The sequence below is a fragment of the Notothenia coriiceps genome, unplaced genomic scaffold (assembly GCF_000735185.1).
Source record: "Notothenia coriiceps isolate Sejong01 unplaced genomic scaffold, NC01 NC01_scaffold00036715, whole genome shotgun sequence".
NCBI lineage: Eukaryota > Metazoa > Chordata > Actinopteri > Perciformes > Nototheniidae > Notothenia > Notothenia coriiceps.
Genome location: NW_011369416.1, coordinates 18,611 through 28,091, shown reverse-complemented (window position 1 = coordinate 28,091; position 9,481 = coordinate 18,611). Strand labels below are relative to the sequence as shown.

The 9,481-nt window shown below is 40.0% G+C and overlaps 1 protein-coding gene across 1 annotated transcript in view; it reads left to right on the top strand.

The window, feature by feature from the left end:
* Window positions 1-6,253: 6,253 nt before the first annotated feature.
* LOC104964133 (fibrillin-2-like) overlaps window positions 6,254-9,481 on the top strand; it is a gene marked incomplete at its 3' end in the record, with an annotated part of 17,380 nt that continues 14,152 nt past the window's right edge. The window contains exon 1 of the mRNA XM_010792854.1: window positions 6,254-6,344. The remainder of the gene's footprint in view (window positions 6,345-9,481) is intronic.

Here is a 9,481-nt window from a genome sequence, read left to right as displayed (position 1 = left end):
TCACACTAGAAATTGTTCTTTATTAGGATGTTTGAGGAACATTGACTTCACTTTTAATAATAATAATAATAATAATAATGCATTAAAAAAAATTATTAGAACTTTTCATTGGAACTTTTCAGACCAGGAGGTTCCCGCTTGTGATAGAAAGCGAGCTTTATTCAACACACTGTGCAGTGAAATAGTTATTAGGGGTCCCCTCTTAATACACCACCCATTGTGTACATTACGCACTACAAATACATATGTCTGGTCAATCTCAAGAGCTTGCAATCACCCTTCAGTTCCTTTGGTCCTCAGCAATACACCCCCATAGTTTGAAGTTGATAGGACCTCTTCCTATTGGTTCAATAATGTAGGCTATAGCCTTGTGCATGTAATTCATATTTGTTGAGCCCTTTGGGACATCCAGGGCTTTAATAAATAGAAGTATAATAGAACAAGTTAGGGAAACAAATGAAATCCTTTAATATAAACTCCCTCACATATGCACTGGATGACCCCTGAGGCAAAGTATGACTAATTCTAGCCATGAATCTCTCCCTGCTGAGAGGCTGTCATGGAAGCTAATCTTGCCCAGTGAAGGCTCTGTTGGCTGGGCCTGAAAGCCTCCATCAGGCCCTGGTGGTCTCTCCTGGTTCTGTCTTTCAACGCTGGGAGGGATCCGGCTCCACTTCAAGAATTCAACAAATATACAAGTGAACAAGTATGGAAAAAAAGCAAACATCAGCTAGCCACACTGTTACACGCAAAGACAAGCAGAAACAGTTGCGTCACGGCATATCCTGTCCATGACTTGTACCCAAAATCGAAGCTGACATATGGAATCTGAGTTAGGGGTGGGATTTCAAAAGGGAAGGAGGGTGTTATGTGTGTGAATTTAAGTGTTCAACTATGTGTTCATGTGAGGACAATTCAATCCTCATCTGGTTTCTGTACTGGCTTGTCATATTTTATAACATGTGAGCTACAAGAGGGACCCCAAGCTCCGCATTCCTGCTCCTACTGGGCCGGACGAATTCATTTTTTTCTATCAAGGAATAACGAGAAGAAAAACCTGACAACACAACGTCTTCTCTGCAGTCACGTTGTGTCTCTTTCTGGTTGTTTTAAGTTCCTTTGCAGTCATTTTGTTTCGCTTTGTTCCTTTTCTGGTCACTTTATATATCTTTCTGGTCATTTCATGGCTCCTTGTGGTCTATGTGTGGATGAAGACTCACTAGGTTCGTTTTTCTTTCGAGGAATAAAGAGAAGAAAACATGACGACTCAACTTCTGAGCTGTGGTCATTGTGTTTGTCTTTGTGGTCAGTTTGTGTTTCTTTCTTGTCAGTTTGTGTTTCTTTCTGTTCATTTTGTAGATAAAGATCTTTTTTTTCTTTCATGGAATACCAAGAAGAAAAAAACGTAACAATAAAACGTCTTATCCTTACATTCTGTGTCTCTTTGTAGTCATTTTGTGGATGAAGACTCACAAGTATTACTTTTCTTGACATACAACCTTTCGTGTTTCGTTGTGGCAATTTGGTTTCTCTTTGAGGGCATTGAGTGTTTCTTTCTGGCCTCTTTTTTGTCACTACTTAACGTGTTTTTTGTGTCTCTTTGTGGTCATTTTGGGTCTCGTTTGGACAGTTATTGTTTTTTGGGGGTCATTTTTTATTTCTTCGTGGTCCTTTTGTCTCTTATTGGTCATTTGGTATCCTTTTGTGATTACGTTGTGTATTTTTGTGGTCATTTTTTGTTTCTATTTGGTCATTTTCTGACACTTTGTGGTCATTTTGTGTCCCTTTTAAAATGTTTTAATGATCAGGTAACATTTTATTTGGTTGTGTGTTCTTGTGGTCATTCGTCTGGCTTTCTATGATAATTTTGTACCTGTTTCATTGTTGGTGCATCTCTGTTTAAGTGACATTTTGTAGGTTCTGTAATCCATCCATGTGTTGAAAAGCTTGCATGCCTTTGTCTGTGCTCAAGAGGAAAATCTAGCAATACTAAAATCTGATTTAACGGGAATTTCCCTGGTTAGTTTCACTGTTGTGTAAATCATGTGGTGGCAACAACACTCATTTCTAAATGAACGCAATGTGGAAATGTTCAGGTTGTTCATGTAAAGTTTAAATGCATCCCCTGATCATTAAAAGCAGTTTACATCATCTCATCTCCGGAAATCCTAGTCCCCCACATTCACTTTGGTACATTTACATCATGCCAGGTCCTGCAGAGATAGAACAAGAGTAATGCACATGGTTGTAATTACCCAACTTTGTTAATCTTTGTCTTGAAAACTGGCCGAAGACATTTCAACAAAACATGTGAGCTCTTTAAGGCTCGTTACAGGGACTTGGAGCAAACAAATAAGAGTATTTCCAGATTTGTCTAGTCACAATAATGCCTTGCTGTCTAGAATCGAGGATTAATGATGCTTACGAAGACCTGTTTTTGTGTAAGAAGAGACAGAAGAGGCGAGGGTTGCTGTCCCGGGAAAACACCAACTGTGCTTTTAGTTTTCCAAAGAGGAAAAACTCTGAAATCAAGTGATTCCTCAGAGGTCCTTTGAGGGATTAACTGTAGTCATCACTGTCTGAAAAACTACTCCAAACTTCAAATGCTTAATTGGTTTCCTTAGCTTTGGTTATTCTTTGACGTGACTGCAGACATTATCCAACTTGCATGATGTTGAGTATACATGGTAATCAGTGATGATCAACAAACACTAATAAAAACTCTCTTATTCGGTTCAAAACATCACATGGTTTTTCATAAGAGATGTGAGGAAAGTAAGTTTATGACTATGATTGAACATGTGTAGAAGAAGAAGAAGAAGACGACAGCCTTCACGTGGCCTCCTCTGTGAGTAGCAACAAATGGTGCAAGACCAACTTGCGAAACGAATGTCGGCAACCAAACGTCGAGCTGGTAGGCCCTAGGAACGGCGGACGGGCAGTCGTCCCGACCGTCGATAACCGAGGCCTGGCAGGGTTTCAACTCAACTCAAAAAACATGTGTAGGGTCAAAAGAGTAGCATCAAAACAGCTTTGTAATAAAGCCATACTTTATAGATCCCATTTCTCCAGGGTTTAGGAGTAAACATACAGATGTTTGACACTTTAGCAGGAAGTCAAGGTCTTAAAACGTCATCCCCTGATTGTAAGATGTTTTTTCTTCACAATCTCTCATAAAATTCCACAATGTTGCCGCACTTCTTTCAGGGAAGTAAGTTCAAGGGGCCTTATTGTGCTCACTTTCAGGTCCATATTTGGGGAGTGTGTGGGAGAGAAAATCCCTCTGAAGGGAACACAGGGATTTTAGACTTTGCAGACCATTTACATGCACACAAACCTGTATAACACACTACAGGAGAGGGAGAACCCCACGAAGCACAAGAGGGCCTCTTTAAATTAGTCTAAAGACCTCAAACTAAATAAAACGCTGATGGTTATTGTCAGACAGATCACAAGTCAACTTTAGGTACATTTGTTAACTCCGAGATCACTTTCAAGAGGTGGTCTCGCACTGTTTGCATTACAGTGGGAACATAATCCAACACAAATCCCAACCAATTGGAGGAGTTGAATTAAAGGCGAGGATTATGGGCTGCCTTCTTTAGTGGGAGGCTGTGGCTCAGTGGATAGTGCGCTGTACTTCGAATCAGGGGGTAACAAGTTTGAGTCCCATTGCTCCTGTGGGGATTGCCCACAGTACTGAATGTATGTATGTCGCTTTCGGTAAAAGCGTCTAACAAGTGAAATGTAATGTAATGTAACATGTGTTGAGATGGACAAAGGTAAGTGACAGGTTCACACAAGGACTTACTTCGAAGTGGCATCTGAGCTGAAGAGAACAGACGGAACATGCTAAATAAAGTCCACAACAATGGCAAAGAACATTTAATTTTGAATATACTTTAGGAGATGCGGTATTTGTGCGATTGGTCGATCAGTGCAAAGGAAAAAACAGCAATATTTCCAAGGGAAAAACCTCCTAATTTCAGCAACGTTTTTATTTTTTTCTTCTTTACTTAGTGCACTGTGAAAATTGAAAAGACAACATCGAAAACAAACCCAAAGTATCAATTTCAGTTGAACTACTGGCCAAAAGTAGTACTATTAAAACGCCTTAAAGGTATCCTATCACGCTATTTTTGGGCATATATTATGGGTCTCAGATATATACAAATATATAAAAACATGTCTATGATGTGTTTTGCTCAAAATGCCAAACACATCATGCATTTTAGACATCCCTCATATCCCTCTATTCCAGCCCTAAATCAAACATGTGAGGAGGCGGAGCTAATGCCTGCTCAGAATTCTACCGTTTAAATTCTGCCGTGATTAAACACCATCATGTTCCAAATCACATTAAGGAATATTTCTGAAACAGTATGGAGCTCAAATGCTTTTTCTCTTGCGGGTTTACCACAAAGTGAGTTACTTTTTTCATTTCCTGCTTCTTTATAGATAGGTCTCTCCAGTACAGGTTAGCTCTGAGTGTTAGCGATGCTTGCTAATGTAAACAAAGACCATATTACGTCCAAAACACGTCAGGGATTGTTTCTGATAGCAACGTTTCTGATAGTGCCGTGGGTCCACATGTCTGATATGACGGACGCAAATCTGGATCAGCTCCGTTGTAACCCCGTTTTTTTAGATTTGGGTATGGAGGAAAAGAGAGAGGGTTTTGTTTTCTGACGCTACGTGAGTTCCCTGACACACCGCGGACACATATGTATAAAAGACATCAAAAAGTGCATTTTGCATGATAGGTCCCGTTTAAGACTTGTTTCATATTAAATGAAAGTCTATTTGAATACCTATCCTCTTTTATTGATTAATTACCCTACATTTACTGTATGAACACTTTTGCATCAAGAGGACGCACCGTTACTTAACCTTTTGCTGTCTCTAGAGCTTTCTAAACAGTTGCTTTTTTTAGTTGAGAGTGGTGAAATCAGCACAGTGGGCAGAAACACTTGGGATGTGCTCAGCTGTCCTCACCCATATACCACCCAGCTGGCCACACTCTCTCTATGTGAACTTCCTATCAGCACTTGTGGCAACAAAGCACAAGGATGTGTCAATCACAAGAGGCAGTAAACAGCAGGACGATTTGAAAAGCAAGCCTAAATTTGTCATACTGTCTGTGACACGGCAACACAGCCTGTATGCTCTGATGTTAACTCCATTTACAAACACACTGATCTGTAATGAAAGTGTGTTGTGCTTAAGTACACTCACATGTAATTACTCTCACAAGCCATCATGACCTCTTCCCCTCACAATAGATAATGTTAGTCACCCTATTTGTCATTATTAGCCCCACAGCATGAATGCTTCTCAGAAAGCATCCTCTCTCTGGTGAGAGTCTTTTTTCCAGAGGGAGGAGAAGTACTCAGATCTTGTACTTGAGTAAAAGTAGAAGTACCAGAGTGTAGGAATACTCTGTTACAGTAAAAGTCCTGCATTCAAAAAGGTACTCACGTAAAAGTAGAACAAGTATTAGCATCTAATATACTTTAAGTACCAAAAGTAAAAGTAGCCATTGTGCAGATTATTCCATTTCTGAATAATATATGATATGTGTTATAATGAATGATCATTAAAGTGTTATCATAGCTGGTAAAGGTGCAGCTAGTTTTAATGATACTGCAGATAGCTTGTGAATTTACTCCAGGTGGAACTAAAGTCTGATTCAAGAGTTGATTATATTTCACATCATTAATCCAAATCTGTAAAGTAATTAAAGGTATTAATAACATGTAGTGGAGTAAAAGTTCACCATTTACCTCTGATCTGGAGTAGAAGTACAAAGTACATGTCTCTCAAAATGGTGCTTTAGTAGAGTACTTGAGTAAATGAACTTATACTTTACTCCACTGAGTACACCTCACATTTAATTACTCATCATGACCTGTTCCCTCCACAATAATGTTAGGTACCCTGTTTTCATTATGTCTCCACAGCATGGATGCTTCTAAGGAGGCATCAAAGATCCTCTCCTCTGGTGAGAGCCTTATCTCCTCACTGAAGTAGCCTGAAGGTTTTTGTTGCAGGGTGATGATAGTGAAGCCTGTTAGCCTCAGTGTGGAGTTTAGCTGTTGGCCCCTGTTATAAGAACTGTAGGAGTCTTGAGGAATGTGGGTTTGTCCTGCAGTCCGTTCCTACCCCCTCTCTCTCCCCCTGTCTCTGCCTGTGTCCCCTCCCCTCTCCCCAAACAGGGCATTTCCCTAACTTTTCCCTTTTTCTCACAAGGCTATAGTTCAATATTCCATTCTGGGGCACATATCCTCTCCCAAAAATTCCGACTCTGGGCTCCTCGACGCCGAGGCACTCCGCTTTGTTGCAAGGTATTGTGAGCCTTACATTACTGTTATCAATGGCTTTGATTGTGACTATTGTTCCAGCAGCCCGTGGTTAAGCGGGGATTATCTCTCTATGCATGTCTGTTCTGGAGAGGTAACGGTCTAATTAGGAGATTCAGATGCAGGGAGGTGGATGAAAAGTTCTTAATGCGCGGGTGGAATTGCACTTTTACCGGCTTTTTTAGCAAATGCATGGTAAAATCCCCGATAGACTAGTCACGTTTTACTGTTTCATTGCTCGCATGTTGGAGTTTGGAATTACCTTTCGTGGAAAGAAAATTCGGTAAAAAATGCAATTACTGATTTCCCATTTCGGTTTTACTCCCGGTTTCGCTGGAGAAGCTGATGTTGCGTTTTATTCATTCATAAAGTCGCGCGGAGCTGCAGAGAAATACTGCAACAAATATATAGAAAATGTGTATTTTTGTCATTTTGAGATCGAGTTTGGATTTTGTATCCTTTTCCAATGTAGTAGCTGCACTTTATGACTGTTAAGGACATGACGTGTGTTTCTAAATATTGCATTTTCAGTAACTGCAACACACTTTTGCATCTCCTAATGTTCCTTTAAGCATGTTAAATACAGCTGGGATTTTCAAGTCACTCTTCGATTACAATGGATGTGTTGTTAGTGAGATTTGGGGATGAGTTGATGACCAGATTCTGCAGACTGGAGGCTTTACCTGCCTTTTTCTGACAGCACTGTGAGGAGAGCTGTCTGTAATTGATCAGGCATTTCTTTTGTTCCGCATTGATCCCGCCTACATTCACTTCTCCTTCTGCTGCCAACTTTTTTTCTCTTCAGTGAACTTTTTTCTTTTAATAACTCCATTTGAAGCTTAATTGGCAACGTCTATCCACTATATTACAACTCTCATTAATAGTGTATGATTGCAGTGATTAGAAAGTTGAGCAAGATTTGAGATAGAGGCACAATGAAGTACTTTTTCGGATAATGACATGCAATTTTCCTAACTTAAGTATCTCTTAATTACCACGTCTTGTCTAGTCTTGAATCACTTCTGTCTTTTCTCTGCATGTTGGAGTAAGACAATCCTCTATCTGTTATCTCCCTCTAAAATGAAACTGAATCAGCAGGATGAGAGGCCTTATTTATTGTCTTTTTTCTGCATCCACCCCAGATATATAGACTAGTGTGGTTGGCCCCTTGGCTGAGGTTATATATCACTAGGGGCCCACAGTTATACACTATAGTGGTTCATAATGAGGTGGAGGAGAGACAATAAACCTGAAGGCTGTTTCATTCAGATGAATGTTCTTCCAGGTTAACACACTCAAGAAAAGCTTGTAGGTCTATATAAACTATGTTTGGGGTTGGCAAAGAAACCCAAACTCCATAAATCTTGAACAATAATAGGAGCAATGAAGTTAGTGTCTTTCAGGTTGTGTATTTGGTTGTTGTTTTCTCAGATCGTTGGTGAGGGACATTTTTAGTTTGATTGATCTTACCTTGATTTTACCTCACCACTTAACTCCCTCTCTGGCTCCCTCTAGGCCAGGGGTGTCAAACTCAAATACACAGTGGGCCAAAATTAAAAAATGGGTACTAGTCGAGGGCCGGACTGGTTCAATGTTTATTGCAGAACTTATTGAAATGAACTTATTGCACATATTAAACCTGGAACTAACAAAGCTTAAATGATTGCCTATAAAAACAACATTAAACATTAAATAATCAGTTGCATTCATTTCTTATGGCTCTATCTGCAGAGTGATTTCTTATGATTACATTTTTCCACAGGCCAACAAAAAACAATTCCCCTCAAAGAACAAACCAAACATGCCCTGTTGTCTCAAGAAAGAAAGTGCAGAAGGAAACATCCATTGAAACTCAGTGCTCTGATGCTAGTTCAAGCAGATACTTTGCATTTCATCTTGGGTGCAAGTTCATCAATGTTTGTCCACCAAGGGCCTGATTTGGCCCCCGGGCCTTGAGTTGGACACATGTGCTCTAGGCAGACATGTGTGATTTAGGGCGGTGATCCCCAGCATTTTTGGCTTCTGACCCTTTAAATTCAAGCAATGCCTCTTTATGGCCCGTGGTAACAGTTTGCACCTATGAGATGAGAGCTTTGCCCCTTTTGTCTTGTATTAAATATGTTTTTCAGAGGCCCAAAGAGGCCAACAACAACTCACTATGCAGACATGTTTCAGTTTAAAACAGCTTTTGGGAGTTGAGATGATTTGTGTTTGCATTCACATCCCTTTTAATGTAAAAAAACAACATATTGAACAGCTCTGGGTCTCTGACATTGAACATGTCTGTGTAATCACTTTACAACGTCTCTCTGTGTAGTGTAGTCAGTACATACAGTATGTGGTGTCTGTGCAGTGATAAACCACTTATGGGACGGCTTTGAAGTGCTCTATAGTGAAAACAGATTGTTGTAACTCAGGGTTTTAACGTGTTTCTACGATTTCCTTGCATGCTCTTCTTTATTCACCCCACAACTCATATGCTTTCTCTTTTCTCAAAATAACCACCGAGCTTGTCACAAACAGAGAAATCAAATCAGTGGATAATTCCTTTGGAAACAATTTCACAACAGAATTGCAAGATGTCTTGTTCACAGATTTTTCAAAGCTCGGGAAATGTATGAGAATGGTTGAAGCTGTATCCTATGGTTAAACATGATTTGTAAGATCAATGATTCCCAACCAGGGATAACTCTGCAGATATGTGGACAGGTCGATTATACTTTTGTTACAATAACCTGTAAGCCGCCTGTTAACCTAAACTATTGATACCACACAGAAATCATGTGTTGCAAAAGGAAAATGCATAGACACTAGCTACCAGCTCAGCCAAAAAGCTTTAAGGAGGATATGAAATAAATGGAGATCCCAGGACGGATGGACGTGCAATAGAGGTCATGTGTACAGTATAAGGGAGGCTGTGGCTCAGTGGATAGTGTGCTGGACTTCAAATCAGAGGATAGAAAGTTCAAGTCCCACTGCAGTCAGCATGTCGCATCTTCCAGGCATGGCAAAAATGAATGGAGCCTCGAAATATGGAAACAACATGGAATCTGCAAAGAAAATGTGCTGAGGCTTATTTTATTCATCCGAATATTTCCGGTTTTTCTGCGATAACAAAACAC